The sequence below is a fragment of the Corvus kubaryi genome, unplaced genomic scaffold (genome assembly GCF_017639235.1).
Source record: "Corvus kubaryi isolate FWS band 111438036 unplaced genomic scaffold, C.kubaryi_AGA036_p1.0 129, whole genome shotgun sequence".
NCBI lineage: Eukaryota > Metazoa > Chordata > Aves > Passeriformes > Corvidae > Corvus > Corvus kubaryi.
The window spans coordinates 833,759-860,197 of record NW_024580664.1 but is presented as its reverse complement, the minus strand read 5'-3'; the positions used below and the strand labels follow the sequence as shown (position 1 = coordinate 860,197).

Sequence of the window (26,439 nt, the reverse complement as noted above, 5' to 3'; positions counted from 1 at the left end):
GGTAAGCATCGCGCTCGCCGGAGCGGCGCCGGGAGCACGGGGCCGCCGTCCAGCTTCGGGCGCCCACCCGGGGGGGGACGGGAGTGGGGGCAGTGGCGGGTGCGCCGGGGCCCCGCCAGGTGGCGCCTCGGCGCCGGGCGGCCCCGCGGGGCAGTTGCGCCGGTGAGGGCGGGCGGGGCGCGGAGCCGCGGGCGCGGTCTGAGGGGCGCGGTCCGAGGGGCGCGGTCCCAGGTGCGGGCAAACTTTGCCTGCCCGGGCGGGCCGTGCTACGGTCGGAGTTGCCATGGATGCCTGCGGCGGCGGAGAGCCGGGGCGCGGGTTCTCCCCGCAGGCCGCCGCCGGTGGCTGCCAAAGCAGCTACGGCGGCGCGGGGCGAGTGCCGAGCGCCCGGAGCAGCCCGGGGCTACGGGCGGGAGCGGCGGCCGTGCGGCGGGTTGGGCGGCCGGCGGCTTTCCCCGCCGCTATTGTTCCCTGCACGGCGGCAGACGATCCCTTGGCTGCGAGATCTCGAGCACGGATAGACTTGGGCGAAGGGAACAGCTCTCCATCCACACTAGGCAGCGGCGCTGGTGGTGCTGTGTGCAGGAGGACGCAACGCTCTCGTGACTGCCGAAGGCACTGCTAAAAGGTGTAGAAAAATACCCCGAAGCTCTGAGCCGAGGAGAGCGTGGTATCCACACCAGACCCCACTTTGGAGCTGCAACCAAAGGTTATTAAAGTCAGTAGGGATCCTTTTCCTGACACTCAGCTCCAATCACAATTTTCACTGCTCCTTCCAAAAAAGCAAGCTTCCCTTCTAGGTAGACCTGGGCTGCATCATGAAACAGGCTGTAACAGGATAGTACCAATGTTGAAGGCACGTTATCAAAAGAGTGAATCACGTAACTGCTCAGGCTTTTGTCCCGTTGTTGTTCCTGTCTTGCTCCCATTTTGTGTGATCTTTCCAAATTCTGTTGTTACATCCTTAGGCCCATTAGCCTAAGTGTGCAGTAGCCCAGACAACTGGAGTAGTAAGACACCTCTAAAAATTCATGATAAAAGGCATAGGAAGTCTCTTCCATCGCTTCGTGGTGAATGAGGTGGTTGGAGCCTGGGGTTCTCTTCAGCACTTCTGAGCCACAGATCCAGGTTCCAGTGGTCGTGCTTGGTTTGGCAGAGCCCAGGCAACACAGAACAAACAAGATGATTTAGGATTTCTCTTTGTTCTGGGGAGGAACCCTCTACTTAGCTGGACTCCCTAAGCCTGATATTGCTAATCGCTTTTACAAATAGCAGTATTTACACTTAGTGTTAATTATTGTGTGTTTATTATACGGTTTGGACAAGCTGGTTAAGAGAAAGCTGATTATTTCTATCCTCTCATTGTGAATTACATGGAACAAATGATTTATTTGAATCTTAACTTCTTCCACTGCCCATCACAGTCCTTTGCTACAAGGAGTGGAAATGCAGAGGTAGTCAAGATTTGAAATTAAGTGTTTATAAAAGGGTGAAATTACCTTGGGGATTGTGGATACAAGGTATTTGAGCCTTGTTTCTTTTTCATACCTAATTCTGTGGCTGCTCAAGGGCTGAATCGGGGTTTGAGTGTTGGTTTATGCTGCCAGCCTGTTTTGTGTTGCATTTTGGTGAGCCGTCCATCACAGACTGACCTCTGTGTGATTTATGGGCCTCCTGTGCTAAATTCTTCTGCTGTACACAACAAATTGAGTACTACCAAGAGAAGTTAAACTAAGCTAACTTTAGCTTAAAAGTGATAAAATTTATAATTCCTAATTTTAAATCAACACCTTAGTGCTAATGAAGGCTGCATGACAAATCATCTGAGAAAGGAAATCTCCTTTTGGACAAATAGAGGAAGAAATAAAAAGAAATTGCAGCTCTCACTTTGAATCAGGAGTGCTCCGATCCTACTTTAGGCATCCCACTGGGCAGCCTTCCTCACTGAGTTCATAGAGTCCTTAGCATGTCCTGGAAAAACAGTAGTTATGTGGGCAATCAACAGTAAAATTAATTTAATGTCATGGCTCTCTAGGGTGGAGTGTGAAACCTCAGTGTTAACTGCTTTGTCTCCTCTTTATTCTCTGCTGTTCCAGAGGATTTTCTACCATTTCCATCTTAGCATCCCCGTTTTTGCTCTTATATCTGTCAGAAAGGAACATAAAACACAGAGGAAACCCCTGTTTTTCTATTGTTTCCCCTGTCATATGATTTTATGGCCAACAAGAGGAAGCCTAACATTTGAGACCCCTCTGATTTGCTGTCCCTAAATGCAGTTTATGCTTCAGTGATTGCTTCAAAAGTAAGTAAATAAATAAGAGCTGGGCCACTGAGTTGGAAAGCTCAAGCTTTTTATTTGCACAGGGTTTAGTATGGGTCAAGAACTTTGTGTTAAATCTACACTTTCCATTTGGTTCATGTTTTCCAATGCCATCTGTGCTCATAAAGGAGCAATAAGGAAAAAGGTTGTTTTGGGTGCCTCCTTAACAAAAACCTGGAGTTTGTTGATGGAGACATGAAATAATGTCCTTGCCCTTTCTGTTTGGGATGTACTGAATTTCAAGTGTAATGTAGAGTAAACAGACCTGTGAAGATGGGTGGAATCAGTGAAATGCTAGTGCCTAGGGGGAGCTGCTCTTGAGTTATGTGGAGGGGGTGGGCTTTCCCTAAGTTGAGCCCTTGGCTCCTCAGGTGAGTCGATCTCCCCGAGGAGCCTGCCTGCTCCCTGCATGTCAGTCACTGAGCTCCCTCAGGTGCCGGTGACCCCAGGCCAGCAGTTGTATGCAGAGGCTGGCAGTCCTGGGGCTTCAAGAGTGACACAGCAATGCTCTGTGCAACACCCTCTGCACTTTTGCTCACAGGTCCAGAAGCACATTTTAGGCAGACAACCCTCCATGTATTCCTGAGGTCCCTGCCAAAGTCCGTGGAGGAATGCAGAGCAGCCCAGGCTAAGTGAGATCTGGCACTGTTTGCATCAGGGCTGTGCAGTATGGCACAGAGAGCACCATGGACAGGGAAGGATGGGCAGTAGCAATGCTCTGCCAGCCTGCTGCTTTCAGGATCCTCTGCTGGGCCTGGAGCTTAGCTCAACAGCTCTTACCAAGTGCCCGCCTCTGCCTACCACCGCTTCTGGCTCCTCCAGCTGCTTGTGTCCAACCTGTTCTTCACAAAGGGATCACTTTCTAAAATCCTTGGAGTACTAGTGAGGTCAATGATTACTATTATCCTAACACTGTATTTGAGATGCTTTATAGGAGATTGATCTTTCCAGACAGAGTCCCCCCCTTTCCTGGTCTCTACACGCTCTTTTCAGAGTCCAGAAGCATGATGGCTGTGTGTACAGATCTTCCTGGCCACCACTGCTTCTCTTTGCTCTTCAAGCTGTTCAAAATAGTTAGAGATGACATAGATGTCATAGACGTGTCCAAGTACTTTGTTGCTTGTAAGAACCCTGTTGTGTAATACATAGGTGCTGCAGCTGCGTGTGTAACTAATGTCGACTGAGGTTGATCTACTTGATTTCATTCCACATGAAAGATCTGATTCTTTTTCTTCCATATGCCACTCTCTTTTCACTCAGTTTCTTATTAGTAAGAAAATACTAATGCATATATAAGCAGGAGCAAAATCCCTGGGGTTGTTTTCCTATTTTTGTACACTTCCTCCTTCCTGGACATTGAAATACAACAGACTGGCATTATAGTTAATGGAGACAAGCTGTCTATTAGACCTTGCAGGAATGCAGTAACAGAGAGGACAGACGACATTTCCAGGTAACAGATGGGAAGCCAGTTCTCCAGACCTCAGCAATCTCGTCTCTTTGGATTTGTTTCTCTCAGTTTCTCTTGCCAGATGACCTACATGTCTTAATTGACCATATTAGGAGTTAATTTATTCAGTCTCAGCAGTCTTTCACCAGATCACTGAAGTCCATATTAGATATAAACTCTCACTTCTGTCTGCTTATATTACCTCTTTGAATGTCAGCTCTGTGTACCTTGTTCATTTCCACTGGGGTAAACAAATTCACATGTCAAATACTGATGGTGTTATTTCTTCAGGCAATATGTACTTACACTTGGAAATTAATGAAAATCAAATACATCAACAAGAAATTAGTATTTAGGAACAACGAAAAGAAGAAATTAGTATGAGCAGAATATACTGAAAATCCAGGTTGGACTAAACAAAGTCTGTAATGAAGATGAAATTGTGCGCTACTTCTGTTTTTATTATGTATAATTTAATACTCTTAGGTGGGTTTGGGCTCTGATACTCAGTAATCAGTAACTACTCTTGCAAGTACTAATGGGGAAGGAAAGGAAACTGTCTGGCTTATTAATGTTCTGTTTAATTAATAAAGTAGCGAGGAGGGACGAATATACCTTGCCAGGTACAGAACAGTGCTGTATCTTGCTATAAAATTTATTCATCAGGTGTTTGAGCAGAATGATGCCTTTATTTTTACCAAGTTGTCATTGTCTGGTCTTTACAACTTGTTGGGCAAAAACTGGGACAATTTGTGCTAATGGGAATGAGTGGGGAAGAAACGTGCCCTTTTGGTATCCTTAGCTGCTCAGAGAGTGCCTTCAAATGATATCTAATACTGTCAGTCAAAGACTAAATTTGGTTGAGGTAAGGGTTGAGGTAATACAGAGATTTTCCTTTTCAGCTATTTTAGAGGCTCTACTATTTTGAATACCCTCAGGGAATACAAAATGTGTTAGCAGTTAAATCCATGACAACAGATAACTTACTTAAGCATTAGATTTAGCCGAGTTAACGTGCAGTCAATTTAACTGGCTAAGACACAGGCCAATGTCCCTGGCACGAGGAAGCACTGAAGTCCCTTGCTTCAAGCACAGCAGAGTGGCAGTTCGAACAGGGGTCTCTGGCCTTTGGGAGGAGCAGGACAGACAGACAGTCGAAGATTTCTTCTACAGTTGAGCAGGCTGTGACTGGGGTGAATTTAAGTGGATTTTAGGGAATTTGTAGTGAACTTAAGTGCTTGCAGGTGTTTAAGTTTTAAGGCCAAAAGATCACATGATGTGCAAGTGATGTTCAGTGGAACATCAGCATCGTTTTTGAAGGTCTAGAGAGGATTTCCTGCCTTTACCTCAAGCACTCCTCTTTGCTTAGGAGTTCATCTTTCCTATCACTGCCTCTGCTGTAGTTTTTTATGGTGATTCAGCTGATTAGCAGTAGGATTCATCTCTGCATCCATGATGCAAAACCAGACCAAAATGGAGTCAAAATTTTCCAGTGCTTGAAAAGACTTGAAAGTAGCAAGGATATAAAGGGGACCAAGGCAATGAAGATGAGACTTCAGGCTCAGCAGTGGTGTGGCAGACAGTAGATGATGGAAGGATATTTCATTCTGCTCAGCTATGTAAATTAGGATGTTTAAAAGATAGGGTGAATTTTCTGCAGTTTTAGAAGTCTTAAGCTAGAAGTGTCATTGTGGTATAAAGAAATGTCAATGGGATATCTCAAATATATCTACCATCTAGTTAAAATCTATCCTAAAATTTATTTTCTTAAGATTCTAGAGTAAATTTCTTTGAGGGTGGGCAATAAGGAATCAAAATGTAATGGAAAGTCAATGGGGTTTATGTATCAAAGTCCCTCGGTTCACTTTCTAAAATGGCATGTAAATGACTGGTGTGCTTTCAACTGTCTTACCAGTCATACTTTCATCTGCCACCTCTGTTGATAAGCAGAGGAGAGCAAGGCATAAGTGACATGGGGAGGAAGAATCAGAGTGTGACAGATTGTTCAGTCTCCGTCAGCAAAAGAACTGGGGCCATCGAATGAAACCATCAGGACCCTCAAGTTCAGAGCAGAAGAATGTGCTCTGCATTTAGCTGTGAGATTCCTGGCCACTGGGTGTTGGGGGGAGCATGAGTTTCCATGGATTCAAATTCACACAGAATATTCCCCAGAGGATAAAATGAACACTGCTGGCTCAAAAACCCCTTGACCTGCAGATCTCCAGCAGCTGGAAAGTATTCTAGGGAGCAGCATTACATGGTTATTCTAGTCATGGGAGTCTTCCCAAGACATCCACTGTTGGCCACTGTTCCAACCAAGATACAGGCATGGATTTAATATGAACCAGTATGTTCCTTACCATCTAGCAACACAGAACTGAGCTTTGTTTTCTGCTGAGCTTGCTTGTGAGATATTGAACCTGTTGGAGTCATACCTTTGATTAAGTGTGTCAGCTGAGAAAAGTTTTATGAGTCTGTGTTGTCTCAGAGAATGTGTGCATAATTTGAGATTGAAATTGTGAGGGAAAATAAATGGAGGAAAGCTAAGATCTCTTAAATATGTTGGTTTCACTGAACTAAAACCAGAAAGATTTGACTAAAGTAATTTCTTTTGTCCAAGATTCCCATTCAGGCCAGTGGTAGGTCAGAATGGCTGGTTGCATGTTTCTCGAAAGCTTGCCTGTGCCTGGATGAACATTCCCTTTCCTCTTGTTCTGAGGTGGAGACAAGGCACATTCTAGCATAAAAACACAGAGAAGGGCCAGTTAACATATTTTCCTCTATATGTTCTCCACTGCTGGAATGTTGTCCTAGTGACAAGACAATGAAATCTTAACGTTAAAAAACATATATGAAAAAAATAGGCATGGGGAAAAAAGGGAGAGATGAGCTGATTGAAGAGTAAGTAAAACTTCAGAAGTTTTGATAGTCTCCAGTTGTAAGGTAAAAATGGCTAAAGCTCCCCTTTTCTGCCCTGCTACAACATCTGTGCATTTTACAGATCTCATGTGGCATCAGGACGCTGGCTCTTTGGTCACTGTTTTCCTGCTTCTGAGCAATTGATCTTAAGCCACTGTAATGTAAGTTAATGTAGTTGAACCTGACCTTGAATGCCAGAAACCATCATAAAAGGAAATGCTTCACTGGCCCATATTATTCTTATCAAAGCTGTTTTTAATAGAAAATTAGGTTTTTATTAAAAATACCTAACAAACAAAATCAGGAGACTATATTTGTGATGAAAATATTATTATTCCCATTAAAAAGTGACCTCTATTTGAAAAAAAAGAAAAAAAGGCTTAAGTCTCTTTATTCTCTATGGGAAATCAGTCTTTTGCAGGAGAAAAAGAAACACTTTTTTTCCTCAACAGCAATACGGTATTAATTCTTGATAGTTTGATTCAGATATTCTACTTTTTGTCTGTTTTTTTTTTTGTAAATTAGTTAGTATATATATATCTGGTGGGGGGTTTTGGTTTTGGTGGCTTTTGTTTGTTTGTTTCTTGGGATTTTGGTTTTTATTGGTTTGGTTTGGTTTTTTGGTTTTTTTTATTATTTTTCATCTTGGGCATTTGCTAGCATACAATTATTCATACCAGTAGTTGAATTTGCAAGTCTCCTAGTAGTTCTCCATTCTTTTCAGGCATTCTAAAAACTGTTCTGTTACACGGTCTCTTTGTCTTTTCCAGCTTATTTCTGGACAGATGAATAAACACGCTTTTTAATGCATTTCAATTATCTTACTTTTTGTCAAGATATACTTTCAGGTAACACAATCAATTAAAACTCCATTAACTGTTTAAAAAGGACATATCCCCTGGTGGCAAACCTTTGTTACTGGCCTACTTGAGATAATGAGTGTGAGTAGATGTATGATAAATATTGACTTGCTCAAAAATAAAGGGGACTTTTTTATCCTTTTTCTTGCTTTTTATGTTTAAGCCTTAAGAGATATACTTTCCATTGCATTTTTATCATTTAGATTCAATCTATTTGGATCTTCCTGAGAGTTAGAGCCTGTTTTACATTTAGTGTGGCCAGCAGGACCAGGGCAGTCATTGTCCCTCTCTGCTGAGCACTGATGAGGTGACACCTCAAATCCTGTGTCAAGTTCTGGGCCCCTCGCTGCAAGGAAGACACTGAGGTGCTGGAGTGTCCAGAGAACGGCAACACATCTGGTGAAAGGTCAGGAGAGTGAGTCGTATGAGGAGCTGGGGGTGTTCAGCCTGGAGAAAAGGAGGCTCGAGAGCAAACCTTATCACTCTCTACAACCATCTGAAAATGTCTGTAGCCAGGTGGGGGTCAGCTTCTTCTCTCAGGCAACCAGCACAGGACAAGAAGATAGAGCCTCAAACTGCACCAGAGGAGGTTCAGGTTGGATATCATGAGGAATTTATTCATTGAAAATGTTGTCAAAAATTGGAATGGACTGGCCGGAGAAGTGGCTGAGTCACCATCCCTGAGGTGTTCAACAAACAACTTGGATGTGGCACTAGTGATATACTTAAGTTGGCATGGTGATGTTCAGTCAAAGATTGGACTCAATGATATTTTCTTTTTTCTGTTCTCTGATGTTGAAAGTTGAGGTTTTCAGCACCACTCGCTGCTGCTGGGTCAGCTACTTGTCTGGGCAAACTGGGCTTTTGTGGCTTGCAGAACACCTGCACAGGAGGGCAGCTGAGCATGAGACTAACTGAATGAGAGAAAAGAGCAGGGAAAAGGTCCTTCTGAAGGGTGATGAGTGTTATATTACATGAATAAATTTGAATTTGTTTAAATTACTGGGGAAAAGTGTAGCCAGAGAGCTTTCTAGGCTGCAGTCCCGAGTGCTGTCATTGCAGAAACTGAGTGGAATGAGTTGAAGCTGTGAAGAGTAAAATGTCCCCAGTCTTGGGTGATAATAGAAGCCTTAGTTTTCTGATAGTTATTTATCATTCTTTTTTTTAATGTGTGATTCAAGAGGGTTTTTTTATCGAAGAGTAGTTTTTAACTTAGTCCTACAACAGGTGACTTGTTTCAACTACTGTTTTCAGATCCTAAAAAGTAGGAGTGCAGATTTAGCAAGTGAGAATGTGTATCTACATATATAATACTCGGGTAATTCATGCATGTTGAGACAAAAATGACAGATTTATATCCTAATACACTGGCATACCAGTTCTAGGGGTGGGACTGAGTAGTCAAGACTTTTGTACTTGGCACCTCTGCTGCCAAACTCTACAGAAATTGAATAACTGAAGAAAAAGGTGAAGTTACTTTAATTCAGTACTCTCTTATAGAAACACAGCAGTGGTGGAGAATAAAGGAATCTGGAGTCCCTGGTAGTGGATAGTAACCTAATGTAAATCCCCAGGCAAGTTAAGTTACTGTATTCTCGGCATGGTGCCTGGAGTAGGATGGGGGGAGGAATGGGAAGGGATGAATCAGCTCTGATGTTTTGCAAGATCCTTCCTTCTAGTTCAATATTGTCTTGTTTTCTTTGCCTATATTTATTCTTGACAGGTGGTGAGGGAATGTTTTCATTAAAGAAAAGTTTCCTAGAATTGCAGAAATCATATAAAGTCTCCTGTTTCATACCAACATTCAGACTTACAATTGGCCATATTCTCTTTGCCAGCTCTTTAAATCTTTGGAGTTCCTCAATGCTGCCTAAAATCCTTTTTTTTCCCTGGGCCCCATTATCCAGCAGTACAAGGCAGAGAGCATAGAAGCTGTCAGTCTTGCTGCTGACCCATGCACGGAGGAAGAGCAGCTGCCTGCAGGAGTCCTGGGCAGCTGCAGTTGGGTTGAGCCTTGTCCCTGACACCGCAGTCACTCTGACCCCAGGTGGGCTCGGGGCAGTGCCAGCATGTGTCCTGACCTACTTTTGCATTGCTTGATGTTGAATTATGGATCCCCTATGACATTCTTTCGCTAGAGTCTCTCAGGTACGGGTATACCGTTTTAGAACTGCTGTCAGGAGAGAGCAAGCTGGTGCTTTGACAAGCTGGGCATAGGAAACAGTGCAGTAAGAATGCCGCTGTAAGAGTAACACAGGTTATTAGCACTTGCAAAGGGTGCATGTGCCTCCTTTGTGCACAGCTGATGGAGCCAGGATAGATCCCAATGCTCGGGGAATAAACACATTAATGTTTGGGTGGGGTAGCTGTGCCTCACTTCATATGTCCTCGAGAGCTGCCAGCTCAAGTTTGTTGGAACCTGCCCTGCCTGCTCTGGTTTCCCAGTTGTGGTTCCTCAGCGAATTTGGATGAGTATATGAGGGAGGACTGTCAGACTGTAGCACTGTGGGGACAGAGGAAAAATGACTATCTGTACCTGAGAAGTCAGCCAGACAGCTCCCATTTCCAGCTCTAGGTCCAGGGACTATATGTGGACCAGATTTCCATGTGTGAAGTGGGACAGGGGAGAGGCAGAGGAGCTGCCTGATGAACCAAGTGCTGGTGTCATTATTCTTAGCAATGCTGAGCACACTGGAGGTGGTTTTTGAATGCTGGTTCTGGTATGCTGATCCACCACCTCCAGAATAGCCTGCCTGTAGCAAGTGCCCAGGTGTTCAGGCTGGGTTTTCTGTTCTCTGTGATAACTATATTTAGACAGAATACAATTTAGAAATGGAAGACACAAATCACTAAATCATAGGCAATCATGGCATTGAATCAAATGAAGAAAAAGTAATACTTTCCCCAATCAGTTCACTTGTTTCTTGCTTCTGGGGCCCATTTTGATTTCATAAGCGCATTTTCTTCCTTGGCACTGTTTCTGTAGGAATTTTTAAAGTATGTATGTTCTTAGTATTTTTGCTGTGCTTGAGGTCAGCACTGTTAACCTTACTCATTTGAATGGTTCAGTGTCCCCTGGGCCAATACAGTGATCAGCTGTGGCTGCTCCACAGGACAGATTTTGGCAAACAGTTTTAGAGATGCTAATGAGGGTGGTGGAAAAGGAGAGATACCACATGGCTGAGTGTGCATTAAAAACCCCTTGCCTTGATGTAACTTACTTCTTGTAGGACTTCTCATCTTCACAGTGCTTATAAGCATTAATGAATCCTCATGACACCACCGTGAAGTGATGTAAATATGTATTATCACTACAGTACATGGGAGGGAAAGAGAGAAAATTTTCTTGTGCAAAGATTGCCAGAGAAGCTAAGTGGAAAACCAATAGTTTTAAATTACTGTCTTATCCAAGACAACTGGAAACTGCCTTTCTAAGTTGCTGTGTTGTAAAAGCATCCACTTGTGTAGGCACATGCATCAGTGCTCTCCTGAACAAAGAAATGTTCCCTAACTAGTGCTTGGGAAACCAGTGCAAGTTTAAAATAGCAGAATGATTCTGCAGGAAAAAGCTGTGAAATTTTTATATCTATCACTGAGCTTACTAAGGGGTTTTTTATAGATTGTTTAGCAGTTTCGGACTTTTCTCATGTGATTTCTCCTTCCCCACAACTCAGTTTGAAAAGAAGGATGGAGGAGAGGGAAAGGGGAAAGGGACAGCACCTGCAGAATATGCGAGGAGTGGGCCTTGGGCAATAATTGGGAGGAGAGAGCAGCTGAAGTGGGTGGTTTGGGGCTGAGGATGCCTGACAGAGCTGTGGTGTGAAAATTCAGCCATTGGAGGAAGTATTGCTGGGACCTTCAAGGACTCTTCTGCTATTTCTGCTGGAGTTTCCTTTCCTGGTCACTGTAGGTCCTGGTCTTTGTCCTCTCCTACTGCTTGTTATTGTCACACTTTGCAGCCAATGCCATTTCAGTGTAATTCTACCCTTGCTGCATCCACCTCCTCCCATCTGTATTTGTTCTCTGCTCCTAGAGGCTCCTTGGCAACCTGCCACATGAGATATAATCTGCAGCCTCATGTAGAGAATTACTGTACTCTGACCTCCTCTGTATTGCAAGCTACTTCTGCTTCATAGGGCTTAATCCTGCAAAGAGCTAAACACAACTTCAGCTAGGCACCTCTATGGAAACTGCCTTCCCACAGGTGGATTTATGGTTAAGAGCAGGATGTGTCGAAATACATTGACCACTAAAGGGTAGAAATCGGGATGATGAATTAAGTTTTTCAAGTGAAGTCTGTAAACTAATTCTAGCTGTATAAAATAACTTTTTTTTGGAGGGGAGGATCTTTTGTGAATAAAAAGCTAAGGTAAAAATGAAAATCTAGTCAGGATTACCGATGCAAACACCATAAGGTATTTCTTTTACTGGAAGTACTAATGTTTTTTGATCAGCTGTCACTGAACATAATTCAAGACTTTTATATATGTATTTATATAGCATAAATATAGAGATTCATTGGGAGTAGTATCTTGTAAGACAAATACTTAGGTATACTGAAGAACTAGGACACAGATAATTAAGTTTCTGATCAAATTAAGTATCTGCATATTGAAATATCCATGAAAAAACCCTTCTGAGGCATTTTAAATGGCATAAAACTCACTAGCTGTATTCTGGCTGATTCTGATGTGCATTGCTACTCACCTTCTTGGAGCTCTAGAGCCTGACACCTCAACTTGTTCACAGAAAGAAAGGCTGATCAGTTTAATTTGCTCGCAGTAACATTGTTTCAGAAGCTATAAAGGCCATTTTTTCTGTACCTTAGGTAGCTCCACGGTAACTATTTCTGTGGGCACTTCCATTTTTGCTCTCCTTCCAAAGGAGGTGCTCCCACAAATGCTGCTTTCCACCTTCAGTCATACTGCTGTCCTCTTGGGGTGCATCCACCAGTGTTGCATCCTTTCAGAATTATCTCGAGGCTCTACGTCTGGCTTCTTTAGCTCTGGTCCCTGTCTCCTGCTATGTGGTTGTGTAGCTCTTCCTGATTCCCTCATGGCTACTCTCTTGTCCCCTTCTCTGGCTTTCACTACTGGTCCATGTTCTCTGCAGTCAGTGGGCTGAAGCAGGTGTCAGTTTATTTCTTCCCCCTCTCCTTTCACTACACCCCACTTTCCCACTTCTTTCTCGAAAGGCCCCTCAGAGCCATCACCTTTGCATGGCATTGCCTTGTGTACAGGACTTTGGGTACATCTCTCTCTCAGCTATCTTGTATTGCTAGGATGCTTTTCACATAATGAGGTGTGAAAGAGGGACAAAAATTATTTAAAGTGCTGGATTAGGTTAATGTTTCACCTGTTTTCCTGAAAACAAAGGGGCAGGCAATGTCCCAGTTATCACAAGTGCTGTATTTGAGAATTTTCTGTTAGCTAGGGGGACATGCTGCTACCCAGGAAGGAGACTCCTGTTATACTTTGACAGTTGTGAACCTTCCTATGCTCTCTGTGGGCTCTTCTCAAGAGGATGGGCTGGTCAATGAGTGAAATGTTTGGTTTTCCCTCAGACTTCGGTTGTGTGTCTTATAGTAAGTCTGTTGCCTCCGTATTGTTGGGTACTTCTGTGTTTGGGGTAAACACATGGGATTGAATTAATATTGAGAATTTCTGTGTAGTCCTCACCTGTATCTAAAAAAGGGGTATGTGAACTCGCATGCTGAACTTAGTCTGTTTAAGTACCCTGCATTGCTACAACAGACTAAGAATTAGCATCTGCGTGACACATTTTTGTAGTACTAGCTTAAACTAATTGAGCTGTGTATTATTTGCCTTCTGGACTTTCTCTCTTGCTAAAAACAAGTGATGATTAGTGCCAGTGTAAGTTAGACATGAGTAAAATGTTGTTCAGCTAAACAGCTTGAATAATGCAACAAAATGGTGTCGTTTTGCGTGCCTATTCAGAGCACAGAAAATCAATCTGCTTCCAAAGCTGGAGCCCTACCACTAGATTTGTGGGTTTCTATAAGTTCCTGACTTAAATCCCAGTTTACCCTATAGTTACTATAATCATGCTATCCAGTCATGAGCATGTAAACTGCACAGATTATATTCAGGAATTACATTATGGAAATGCAGACAGGTCTGTTTAATGAGGTACAAAACCTGTTTTGCATGAAATGTATAAACTTCAATTATCCATGTGACACAAAGGATAATTTGGATAATCTAGCTTTCAGAATATGGCAGGAATATTCAATACGATGAGCATTAAGAATCATGACCTCATCTGGGATAACAGAAAGCTGGTATAATTGAAGTGCTTCTGTGTTGGATTCAAAGGATTTAATAGTATTTAATGTTTGGGCTCCAGTTTTGTCACTGCTGTTAGTGTCCACCTAAAAAAGATCAATAAAAGTCAAGTGGATACAAGAGCTTCTCACTGCTCCAGGTAGTCTTCAGTTAGCTATGACTGGGGACAGAAAAAGAGAATTTGATAGCCTGCTTGTCAAAGAGAGCCAGTGGGACATCTTTCCAGCAGTATACTTGCTGACTTAAAAAAAAAGAAAGAAAAAGGTCTTTTTTCGCTAAAAGTTGTATTTTAAAGTTTTAAAGAGAAATACTTCTCTCTTTTTGTTAAGGTTTGAAGCTCAGGATGTTTTGGAACATTTTTCTTGCTCATTTAGAGAAAATCCCACTTCATTTGAATTAATTACTGCTCCTGTGGTGATATTTGAAATAAAGACTATCTTGGATGATCAAAATAGGGAAAAAAAAGACTAAAACTCATCATATGAACCTTACTGGTAGAATCTTATTAACTCTGAATGCTGATATTCACAAGTTCATCCATCCTCCTGTCTCCCACTATCACTGTCTTTTGGTTTTTAAATGCACAGAAGGTTTTTCAGTCAACTGCAGTTGAAATAAGCTTCCCATTACCTTGCCAGAATGGTAGGGATCAACTCAAAATCATCTGAGTCACTACACTCTGATGAGATCTGTTTTTACATTCTTGGTATGAAGTAGCATATTCTCCCATTTGAAATGCAAGTAAGGTCATAGTAAGTGAGAACATCCTTGTGTTGATGTGCGTGGACAGTTCTGGTGTCTCTCCAGCTGTTTCACTGAACTGCTTTGTATTCTGCCAGGCTGTGTATTGAGTGTGTCTTCTGCTCCATGGGCAGAGTGAATAGAGGAATCCAAAGAGATGCATCAATGAATAGATGTTGTTTGTCTGTCAACATGCAGCCTGGGTCAATTCACTGGCAATTGCACGTCCTGAAGTCAGTCTGTAATCTGACAATGGTTTATCATTCTACCATGCAGTGCACTTGGAAAGGGGTCTGTGGCCTATCCATCATCTCACTGGCTTTTTGAACACTTTAGTCCATTGGCTGAAAGGGTGCCAGTGCAAGGTCACTGCTGGAATGTAAAGCTAGATCAAAAGTACCTGTAAGAAAGAAAATATCTGAAGATAAGCTCAGGTAGTTCTGCTCTCTGTCCCTAATTCGTTCTTCTGCATAGCATGTGGTAGCTGGAGGTGGGTGAGCCATACTCTGTGGTGGAGACTGCAAAAATAACAGTGGTTTAAAGACCTTGCACTGTTTATAGTAAAGGACTGCCTGAAAACCGAGGAGTTCTTTGCAGGGCGGGAGACTGGCTGGATACAGAAGATCAAGGGAGACCTGAACTCATGGCCTTGCTATTTTCAGATCAGTTAGGCTCCTACATGAAAACCCAACAGGAGGTTCTGCAGTCAGTGAATATTTATTTTCTGACCCATTTATTTTTCTTGTGCTATGTAAAACTGACACTGTACCCTGACACACAGCCAGCAGCTGGTTCTCTGTGCCCATGGGATTTGGAGATTCAGTAGGGTCCTTATCTTTGCATTCAGGAAGTTTGTTAAGAATCACACTCTTCTACTATTCTCTTTCAGACTGATGTAATCTCCTTTGTATAGGTGGCTTTATGTCCCTTTCACCATTAATTTAAAATGGTGGCCAGGTCTAACATAACACAAATTAGTAGACACACGGTATCTCTGTAGTTCATTTTACCATAACCACTATGAATTTCCTGTGACTCTTGCGAAGACTGTTTTTACCTGACAGCTTGTCCTGCATATTAGATGTGAACCAGAAAATTACTTGCTAGAAGTGTCTTGGTTGGCTTGTTGCCATGCACAGAAAAAGAGCAGAATCTTTATGGTCTTACATGCCAGAGGCTGTGTAAAGAGAGGACAGGTCTGGCTGTTACACACACAAACAAATTTTGAAATGGGTGTTGTGGTGCTTGAACAAAAGTATCTGAGGCATTTTGGTTTTCAAAACAAAACTTAGCAATTTCTGAGAAAATAATATATGTGAAAGTACATATGCCAATGATGTGCACTCTCACTGTATCACTGAGGTTTCTGTAGGATGACTTTATTCACTTAAATTCAGTGGGAGCTCTATGGGTTTTTGTAGAGCATAGAAAATGTCAGGGAAAATCCTCTCAGGTAATGTTTTAAAGCAGTGCCACCTTATGGTTCATTTCAGAATAGAGATGTTTGGTGTCCCACCCTTGCAAAATACCGTGTGCATCTGTCTGAGCTCTCTAACTTTCTTCTATAGTGACCTTCTGTGTTTCTGATCAGGGGGGCAGTGGACTATGCCTATCACTATCAGGACTAATTGCAGAGAAAAAAATGCAATTGTTAGCTTGCTTCTCAAAGAAGAGCTGTTCCCTCTGTGCAGTTAACATGGCTCTCATGGGCAAAAAGTCATGCTCCAAGCCCATTCCTTCCAGATTCCTTGTATGACTGCCTAAGGCTCCTATTTGTGCTGAGATGTTGTATTCCAACCCAATGCCACAATCTATCATCTTGGTAGCTGCAGCCCATATTCATCATACCTAGTCGTGCAGTCCTGGCCTTCGTGCCATGGTAAATAATTGCTGTCTGGCCAAGAGCAAGAGGAAAGGCTTTGAAATTCTGCATCACTGTTGCTCACCTAAATCCAGGATCCCTAAGCAGGGTGAGTTTCATGGATCTGATGTGACCATGCATCCAGGGAAGATGATCTTAGAAAAATCCTTGTAGAAAAAACTGGTTCTCTCAGTCTCTTCCTGCTCTTGTTCCAGCTTGTGGCAGGACTAGCTGCTGTCTGGATGCCAAAAGCTTGTCAGAGCCTCTTGGTTGTGTGTCTGCTTGAATTCCCTAAGAAGTCAATTATGTATTGACATATGCTCCTGTGTTAATTACAGCTACTGCTGCAGCTTGGTGACCTCTTTTGTCTGCAGTAGCCATAACAGTTTGCAAATAATTCTGGCTATCCTGTGAGAGAAGTGTCACTAAATTATAGGAGAAAAAATCCTGAAGATGCTTTAATTAAATTTTAGGTTTAAAAGTAGCAGTTTCTTCCAACAACTGCAATGCAGAAGTCCCAGAAGTGGTATTAAGAAAGATGGGTTTCTTTGCTCTCCTGCTGAAAGCAGAGAAATCCGTTTCTCGGGGAAATTACTATTTGAGCTGGAATGAGAAGTGACACAGGGATGGTTGTGTTGGGTGCAGCTGGGACTGATGTTCAGCTGTTACTGCTCTGCTGCTCAGTGCAATTCACACAACCATCACCACTGCCATCCTCAGTGTTGACCCACCACTGGTTGCAGTGGGATTAAAATTAACCAGGAGCCATTAGTTAGGCTTTGACTCTCCCTGTTGGACTAGTTTGTTCATATACAGACCTTTCTTGTTTCCTTTAGGCACATAGACACTACACAGCATCTTTACTGAGCATTGTGCAGAGATGGCCAGCCCAGCACAACTGTTAAATTCCCTCAGATTCCAGCAGCAATCCCATACATTATAGAGGACAATAAAGCTTAATAATGAAAATCACATCATTAATATTAGCTTAAATATAGCTGTTGCTATAAATTTATCTTGTTCATAAGGTGTGTATGTCAAGTCTTGTGGCTACAAAGAATACTGTGGAAACTCCATTTCCTGTGGTCTTGAGCCTTTTCATTCCTAGGCTTTAAAAAACTAAATTAAACTACTATTTTCTGTTCTCACCATGTATCCTATACAGTTCCCATACTTTTTCATACAGCCTTTGTTCTGTCAAATATTTTGACAGTGACATACAGGATGCCTCATTCAACTTATTTGGTCAAGAAAATCAAAACCTTGGCATCCTTCACTCTGGTGTTACAAAATACACAGAGAGCGCATCATATTTGAGATCTCCAGTATCTCTCTGGTTGGCCTGAAATCAGCATTAGAAGTTTATTACAGACATATAAACAGACTGATCCTGGAAATCTGATTTTCATAGGGAGCTAGGCTAACTAAATCAAGTCAAAAGTATGGAAATTACAACCAGTGTAAGATGACAAACCTGAAAACTGGAAGAATATGGTGATAAGAAGAAAAGAGTTCAAAAATGAAGGTGATGCTACACTAGCTGCCTGGGAAGATCGTGTGAAACCCTTCACATCACTGCCTTCCATGATTCAAGGAATACTGCAGTGTTTACTTCTGAATGGCTGAGCTCACAGACTTCGGTCAGGTTCTTCTTGGGAACAGACGGTTACAGCTTTGCTGGTGACAGGTTCAATGCCAGCACCATGCTGAACGCCAGCTGAGGGTGAGCACAATGTGGAACAAATTTGCAATGTACCTTGAATTGTCTATTTCCATAACACTTGGAAAACCTGTGCTGCTCTGCCTCAGGGCATCCATAGCAACTTTATTACATGATATTGGTTTGTCAGACATGCCTATGATTTATGCTTCTGCTTGACATTGTTTCTGCTTAGCTGATATTTCCCTTTCATTATAATAAAGCTTTTTTTTCATCAAACAGTGACTGTATGTGTTATACAAAAATGAGAGAACTCACTGACATGGAACTTAATCATGTTTCTCTGTGCCCTTGATATAATCTTTCAACAGCATCAACACTTTCAACAGTGTATTCTCACTCCAATGCATGATGGGTTTTTGGTGTGACACAAACGATTAGATAGCAAAATGATCTATATTTGGGAAATTAAGTAACTACAACATTTGGAGCAGTTTCTGGTAAGAAATTTCAGTCGAGAATCAGATGACTTCAGACACATACAGTAGGTCATAAAAAACTTGTGAAATACCTAAATGTGTCTGACCATGTATAGCCTGCCATGACTAGCTGGTGTGCTGATTGCAAGGGCTAGATGTCAGAGCTCCTTGCTCCCTGCTTGCAAGGGCTGGATGCCAGAGCTCCCTGCTCAACAGGAAAAGCTTACTTAGTCAAATAGGACTCTGTGACTCTTAGGTGTATAGTGCTGATCATGCAAACATAAATGTTTGCATTTATGGCCTCTCCCACTGCATTTTACTTCTCCAGTTCTTTGAAAGAAAGGGGTTTAAGTTTTAGGAAAAAAAGTTGACTTCCAAAAATGAGTATATTCTCATTAGAAGTGTGATATTAATGGAGTAATTATTATAGCTTTGTTTTGAAGTCTCATTTGATTTATAATTTTAAGAGTGTAAATTTTTTTAATGTATTTTTGAGACAGCAGTTACTGGTGTGGGTTTTGTTTTTTTATAAACATATTTTATGAAGACAGGAGGTTAATTTTATAAAGTATTTCTTACCTTTAACACATTATGTTGCTGAATTTGAGAGACAAAGAAAAAAGCTTTTCAAAGATTCTGCCAGAGTCTTTAATGCCAGGTTTTTCTATATGAAAGAAAACATTTAGAAAGTGTTCAGGTTTTTCTATATGAAAGAAAACATTTAGAAAGTGTTCAGGATTATATAAGTAGAGAAAGTGGGTTTTGGTTTGCTACGCAGTACAACCTCCTAAGTTCAGGAGGGCTTACAGTTGTAGGAAGACTCATATTGCTGGCAAGGCACCACATTCCACAGGGTCTTCTAGTGGCTTTTTTCTATCTTTTCTTTCTCTTCCTGATTTTTCTTATGTCAGAAAGAGTAGCCTTTTATCACAGCTGTTTGTTTTAACATTCCCTGGCATCTAAGAACGGTCTCAGGTATAAAGCAGCAACACAGTAATTTTCCAGCCCTCTCATTGGTATTCATGGCCAGGTATAAAGATGGGCTGACTTTTACTTGCCTCCAACATTATCTGCAGCTTCATAACATCTCCGATTGCCAGCCCTGAAGGTTTGCTTACACTTGCATACAAGATCTCACCACTGTATGTGTATATGAGTGTTGGTTTATTTCTCTACATTAGAAAATCTCTCAGCTTTGTGTGAGGTGAGGAGACTGAAAACCATGCAGTGTCTTGCTAAGGCTTTTTACATCTGCCAAAGCATTGTAATTTGTGACACCCAGGCTGTGATCCAACTGTACCAGCAGTAAATAACTTGGCTTATTTTTGTGCTGTTTACTTTTTAATGCATTTGCAGCCTCTGTATTGTTTTCACATTTTTAACAAAGGATTAGGTTTTGGAAAATTGTATCTGTATCATAAAAAGAGTAATGCTGATTTTCTCATACTTTTTACCTCAAAGGTGCACAAACGTACAAGGGTTTGCACAAAGTGATTAAACATGCAGCACAGACAATGATGTGCTATGCATGCTTCTCATGTGAGGGCATTTTGTTTCAGTTACACCTCTTGGTGCATTGTCTGGAAAATTATTATGGATGCTACAAGCTGTGCAGGAAAAGAGGTTCTGCTAATGGGCGTGGGTAATTAATGTTATGTCAGCCTTCATGCTTGTATGGATCCTCCTGCAGGATCAATGTGTGATGTCAGTGTGAATCTGGGTGAGGTGCTCAGCCTGTGAGGTGGAAGTGGCAGGCATAGGGTCTAAAATGTAATATAATGCTTTGTCTCGCAGTTTGTTTTTCAGAACTCTGCAGTAAATTCTACCACTTGAATGCTCTTCACCTGTTTTTATCTTTCTTCAAAGCCCTGCTATGCTCGACAGGAGTGCATTAGGATGGAGAGACTTGGATAGTTGAGCTTTCAGCCTTCTGCTCTGTTGCATCCTTCTAACACAGTGCTGCAAGAGAAAAAGAAAAATAATTGTTTGTGAGGGAGATGTTACTAGGAGCTGGGCTCCCTGCAAGGGACAGGTTAACCCCATCTCCTTGCAGAAACCAAGCCTATCACATCCTGTACTCTAGACTCTCTGAGTACCAGTAGACCAAGCTGCCACAAGCTCTGCATCTGCAGTTGCAATCAGTCCCATTTGTTCTTGTACATTCAGTTTTCTCATGTTTAGGTTTCAAACAGCTGTTGCACTCTGAATCCAAAGCTTCCAGAAAGCCATGAGGTACCTGATGACTTCAGTGGGCTCTAGGGCTGCTCTAAAACCTAACTTCATTCCCTCTAAATGATTAAATGAATTTACTTGGATAAATCAGCAAGATCTCCATGCAAGGTACAACATATGAGCCCTTCTGCTTTACCTGTTCTGAGAGTTATTGCCTCCCCTCAGATTAAGGGATGCCATTTTTTACCAAAGTTAGTCTGTGGTATAACACTGTAATACAATATTCTACTTTGTATAGATGTATTGAGTACAAACACTATATGTAGACATGTAATTGCAGCAAGACCTTAGTTACTCAAAGACCCACAGAAGTCAAACAGAGTAGTTTTTTCTGCCATCTCTAATGTGGTTTCAGATTAGCCCCTTACAAGAGACAAGGGCTCATGTTCTTCCCGGCAGGTTCTTTGTGGATCTTCAAGAGACAGGCTCTCTGCATCAACTTTTCTGTGAACACTGCAGCTGGCAGACAGGTAGATCTGTATACGGTTTAACATGCATAAAGAGAGAAATAAAGTGCAGATCTGCATGTACACTGCCCAAAGACACCAGTGCCTTCAACTGGCCAGGAGTGTTTTCTAAGACTTTGGGGGCTTTGAAATGGAGCTGGAATATTGGGAAACTCATGGAGCAGGGAGTTTTGCCTGTATCAGCTGTGGTCAGTTAAGGCAGGTGCTGCATTTTGACTTTCAGAAAAATTCACTTGCTCAAGCTCTTGCCAAGTGTTTAGCTCACCTGGGCTCACCGTGTTGCTTACAGGCACTTGCTAGACCTGTTTTCAAGGACAGATGACAATATTCAGAGATGTGAATATAGATTGTCATTTGAAATTGCCATGAGCTTGTAAATTCATGCTTTTTTAAACTTTATAAAAATAACAAAATCACATTTATTTGACACAACAATAAGGATGCACAGACTCAGAATCCTCTGTGCTATGTTTATAAAAAGAGACTAGAAAGTAACCTGACTCACTGTAACCATCCCCTTTTCAGAAGAGCTAGAGCATGAGTGAGCTGTAACTGTATGGCTTTGGCCTTGAAACTGAAAAGATCAGCAAATAATTGTTTTATTATTTTTTCAAAATCTTATCCAGTAGCACAGAATAAAACAGAGGGTCTTATGGGGAAATGCAGTGCCATTCTTTAGATTTAGTAGTGGGATTTTATTATATATTTATGGCAACTGTAGCTGTGGCTCTGCCACCTGCTGAGCCTGCATTGCTCAGCCAGTTATGGACAAAGTTGAGCTGGTGCCACTGTCCTTGGGCACAGAGTGCCATGCCTGCCACATGCCTCCAGTGCCTGCCCGGCTGCCCAGCTTGGTCCTTCAGCATGGGGCATCCCTGTGCCAAAGTGTATGTGACGAATTAATTTCCAGTGGACTTCTCCACTGTCATGCTCCACCACCCCCATGTCTGGGAGGGAGGTGCTTGGGGGAATACCAGCTGCCTTGGGCAGTAAGAGGATGCCAGTGTGGAGGCAAGAAGACTTCAAAGCGTGCCTTTGGGAGGTATAACGAACCTCATCTTGCGTGTAGTCTCACCAACCACAAGTTTGCTTCATCAAAAGAAGCACTCTCCTCAGGTCTTTTGTTTATACCCGAAAGAGGGAACTGGTGGTCTGCAACCACCACAGCTCCCAGTCCACAGAGCATCCTGAGGGCTCTGTGACTTCCGGGGGGGCCATTACAGTTTTCTGAGGATCATTTGCCCTTCCTCTCCTGCAAAAAGAATGCCACTTAATGGACTCTGCAAGATATTTTGACATATTTTGATGCAAAACAGTCTACAGAAATAGAACAAGATCTGTTTACATTTAGCTAAGGCTAAAACTGGTTATTTCAGTTTCACTTCGATGATGCAAAATTACAGGACTGAAGGTATGACAGAATAAATCTCCGAAGATCATCCAGTTCAAAGATTTATTTTATACTGAACAGTGTACATCTTGTGAAAGATTTGATTATGATTTTCTGAAACAGTCTCTCCAAGGTGTAGATAGATGTAATCTCACTTTAAGAGCATAAGGGTAAATAATTATTTTCACCTACTCTTGCAGTTCAAAAGAGGCTGCTTCTCAGTTGCTGTTTGATCTGATTTCAAGGTCTGCCACAATGCAGAATTATATTTTTCCTACCTCTGCTGAGGACTCATGAGAGTTTTTTTCAGCTATTGCTTCATTTGAACAAAATAACAACATAACCTTCAGGCCTGGTATTCCTTTCTGGAAAATATTCAAAGTCCATTAAGTTATTAAATAAATCAGCACCTAGCAACAGATAGCTTAGGATAGATATGGATGCAATATGATGCAGTAATAAACAACTTGGCAGTATGCATATTACTAAATGTTTTTTACTGTGCTACGGGATAGCAAGGCCAGCTCAGCATCTGAGCCTTTTGATTGTTTGAATTACAGGTAGGCAATTATTTTAATTTTCTATAGTTCACAATGTTTCTGCATGATCTGGAAAGAGGAGGATCCTGCTGAATCAACTGCCTGTTGTGTCATAGCATTGGCAGGTCATAAGAAGAACTTCCTGTTGTGATGGTGCAGTGCCTGTTTGGCACAACCAGCTTGCTTGAAGTGGAGGGGTTGATCTGTCTCCTTGTTTACCATTGATAATCAAGTGCTTAAGATCTTCAGAAGGTAAAGAGCTAGAAAAGGCCAAAAAGGTGTCAAAGATTTGTCTCTTCCCCTCCAGTTTTCATCTGGCTGAAGAATTTCACTGTGGGCAGCAGCAGTGACCAGTCTGTCCGGGAAGAAGTGATTGCTGGGCTTGGTTCACGAGGTGGATCTGACAGCTGGGAGTGCCGTTAGCTGAGCTCAGCTGTACCCCAAACTTCCTCTGTGACCCACAAGGCACTCATGTTGTTTCACAGTCTCTCTTCCCCCATAGCAGGAGAAAAAGCCACCACTGTCCTTGCAGGAGGGCTGGAAGGCTGCCCTCATTAGTGCTGGGAAAGACCCATAAACTACAAGTCAAAATACCGTTTGTTGTCTTGCACATTAGAATACCTCACAGCCAGAACTTCCTTCTAAAGATGACAACAATTTATTTAAAGATGCGGTTCATAATGATGTTCTTAGCATGGTTTTAAAAGGACTTGCTTGCTCCTGTTGCAATATGTCTAAGAGTGATTTGGTGAACAAGAAAGGGGAAGTTCTGAAAGCGGCTGTCTAAAAATTGCCATTGAAGGCAATTTGAATTTGAAAAACAGGCTCTGCTACTCTTTGTTGGCGTCTTGTACTCCAATAAACCTAGTTGCTACAATTGTGGCAAGTATAACCATGATACTTGTGTGTCTCTAACACAGTACTTCTTTCCCAAATGGTGTCAGAGAGGAGCTGAAGCGTTTTATTTCACTGTACTATATGACTTAAATATCCTTTTTTAATAGCAAAGCTGGTAGCTTCCATTCATGTGTTTATTTGGGGACTGTTTATTTGGTTAGTTATATCAAATGATCTAGAAGTAAGAGCTCAACCCCCTGAAGATACAGCACAGTATTCAACACAAAAATACAGGAAGAAAATAAAGTTGCAGTATTTATCTCAGCATGGTTTTTTATACCAGATGAAATATTATTTCCATTTATAAGCACAAGAACTACTTTTAAAAAATATGCAACATTATCAGTCGACACCGAGGGGCCAAATACAAACATAAGTTTGGGGGAAAGAGAAGGGAAGGGGGATGTTGCAGTGAACTAGCATCCTTCCTCGTAACACCAGGAGTGCACATCAGCTCAAGTTATTGCCAAGGATTGGTGCTGCCTCTGTTTATTGGCTGCCATTTTACCTTAGTTTAATTCCTTCATGGAATAAAACATAAAGTTAAGTTAATCAAATCTTCAAAGATATAAAGTGGGACAGATTTTCTTCGAAGAGAAAAAGCAGATTTGGTGGCCCTATCACATTCCATATGAATGAGACATTAGTCAGATTTTTTGGTCTGAAAATCCAAAGTATAATTGCTTTTCTAGTCACATTGTTTTATTTTGATTAAAATTAAAAGTTTTAAACAATAATGGATTATTTTGTTGAGAATGTTTTAAATTTTTTGTTTTGCTAGGAATTTAGATAATGATTGTTTTCACTGTGTAACAGAGCCAAATTCTCTTGGGGGTGGGAGAAAAGAAAAATATTGATCAATTTTTCACTTACCAAGGCCATCAAGTGCTATGGCAGTGATTATTCTTCTTATTATCTTGCTCAAACAGCAAAAGCTGATACAGGGACAAATTTTAGAGGATTCTGTGACAGGTGAAGTCTCCCAGTGTCTTTCAGCATCAGTAGGCAGAGCTGGATGTTTTAAGAACCATCCCTGGGTTTCTGAAGAGCCTTCACATGACAGCATTAGGCAGAAACCATTTAAGAAAATCAAGATGCACCATGTCCCTGAGAGAAGTGTGTTAGCTGCATCACTTTGTTTTCAGCTCTTCACATTGTGTCAGCGGTTTCATTTCCTTTTGGTGAGCACTTTGCTCAGAAGCTGCTGTCTTTGTTATGCAAGTGAATCGATTACACCTAATTTTAAATGAGCATCCAAAATGACGTTTCATCTTCAAAGGTAGAGCTCTGGTGTTCCATCAGTGCTTTAACCACAGGTCTGAAGCTTTTGAGTAGCTCCTCCCCTTCCTGCAGAAATCAAAGGAATAGTTTCCTTTAGTAAAATGTCATATCAAAATGTTCCCAGTTATTACAGTCTTGTGTTGTTACCACTGTGTGTGCACTGATATGAGAGTTCATAAATAGCTTTTGTGGTATTGTATATCTTAGTGAAGCCAAACACGCTGCAGTGGAAACGCTGTAATAGCAGAGGGGAAGGATCTTATCTGATGTGCAACACGTGCAGGCAAGCCCTTAGCTGTTTTTCCCTTGTAATTTACATATATCCCGAGTGCTGAGAGCCACACGTTTTCAGTCTTCAATTCTAATTAAGGTGAAGGAAAGAAAGGATGGGATGAACAGCACCGTAAAGTCTCTCAGCAATAGACTGTATGGCGTAAGGTAATGTCTTCTTGCTGACAGCCAGAAAAGAAAAGATATCAGGCAAGGTCTGAGCAGATTGTATTGTCTTCTTAAATAAATTGTCTAAGTTCTGCATTTTAAATGATTGAAGCTAAAAAAAATTAGCTCACCTGTAGCCTTTCTCTTTTCTAAAACTTTTCCAGGCACCTTATTTTTGGACTGTGTCCTTCTTACAAGAACAGAGCTTTCAAATCATTAGTGCTAAGATGTATTTCCTGATGTCTTACTGTCTGGTCTTCTGTTTCCTTACAAAACATCTGGAATCCTATCCTGAGGCACAGAAACAAGGTTGTTTGATTTAAATTTAATATTCTTTAACTAGTATATTTGCCCTCTTGTTTTGCCTGCCTTATGGGGATTGTTCTCAGATTCTTTGTATAAACTCTACAAGTACCTCAGTAAAGAGAAAAGCCCAACCTGTACCTTGGAGAGGACCACTGTGAGAGACTGACCATGATGCAGGGCAGTGTCAATTATGGGAATGTTTCTGTATCACTGGAGATAAAGCTATATGACTGTATACTTTTAAGCCACTTTAATCTAGGGTTATGTGGGTAAAAATACAGCTCTTAAAACTGG

General features: G+C 41.7%; 1 long non-coding RNA gene across 1 annotated transcript; it reads right to left on the bottom strand.

The window, feature by feature from the left end:
* Positions 1-19,177: 19,177 nt before the first annotated feature.
* Positions 19,178-25,553, bottom strand: LOC121663299. The gene is made up of 3 exons (XR_006015593.1): positions 24,994-25,553; positions 20,440-20,554; positions 19,178-19,259 (listed from the first exon to the last, which is right to left on the bottom strand). It is a non-coding gene; the product is annotated as an uncharacterized LOC121663299 (long non-coding RNA).
* Between the last annotated feature and the right edge of the window lie 886 nt (positions 25,554-26,439).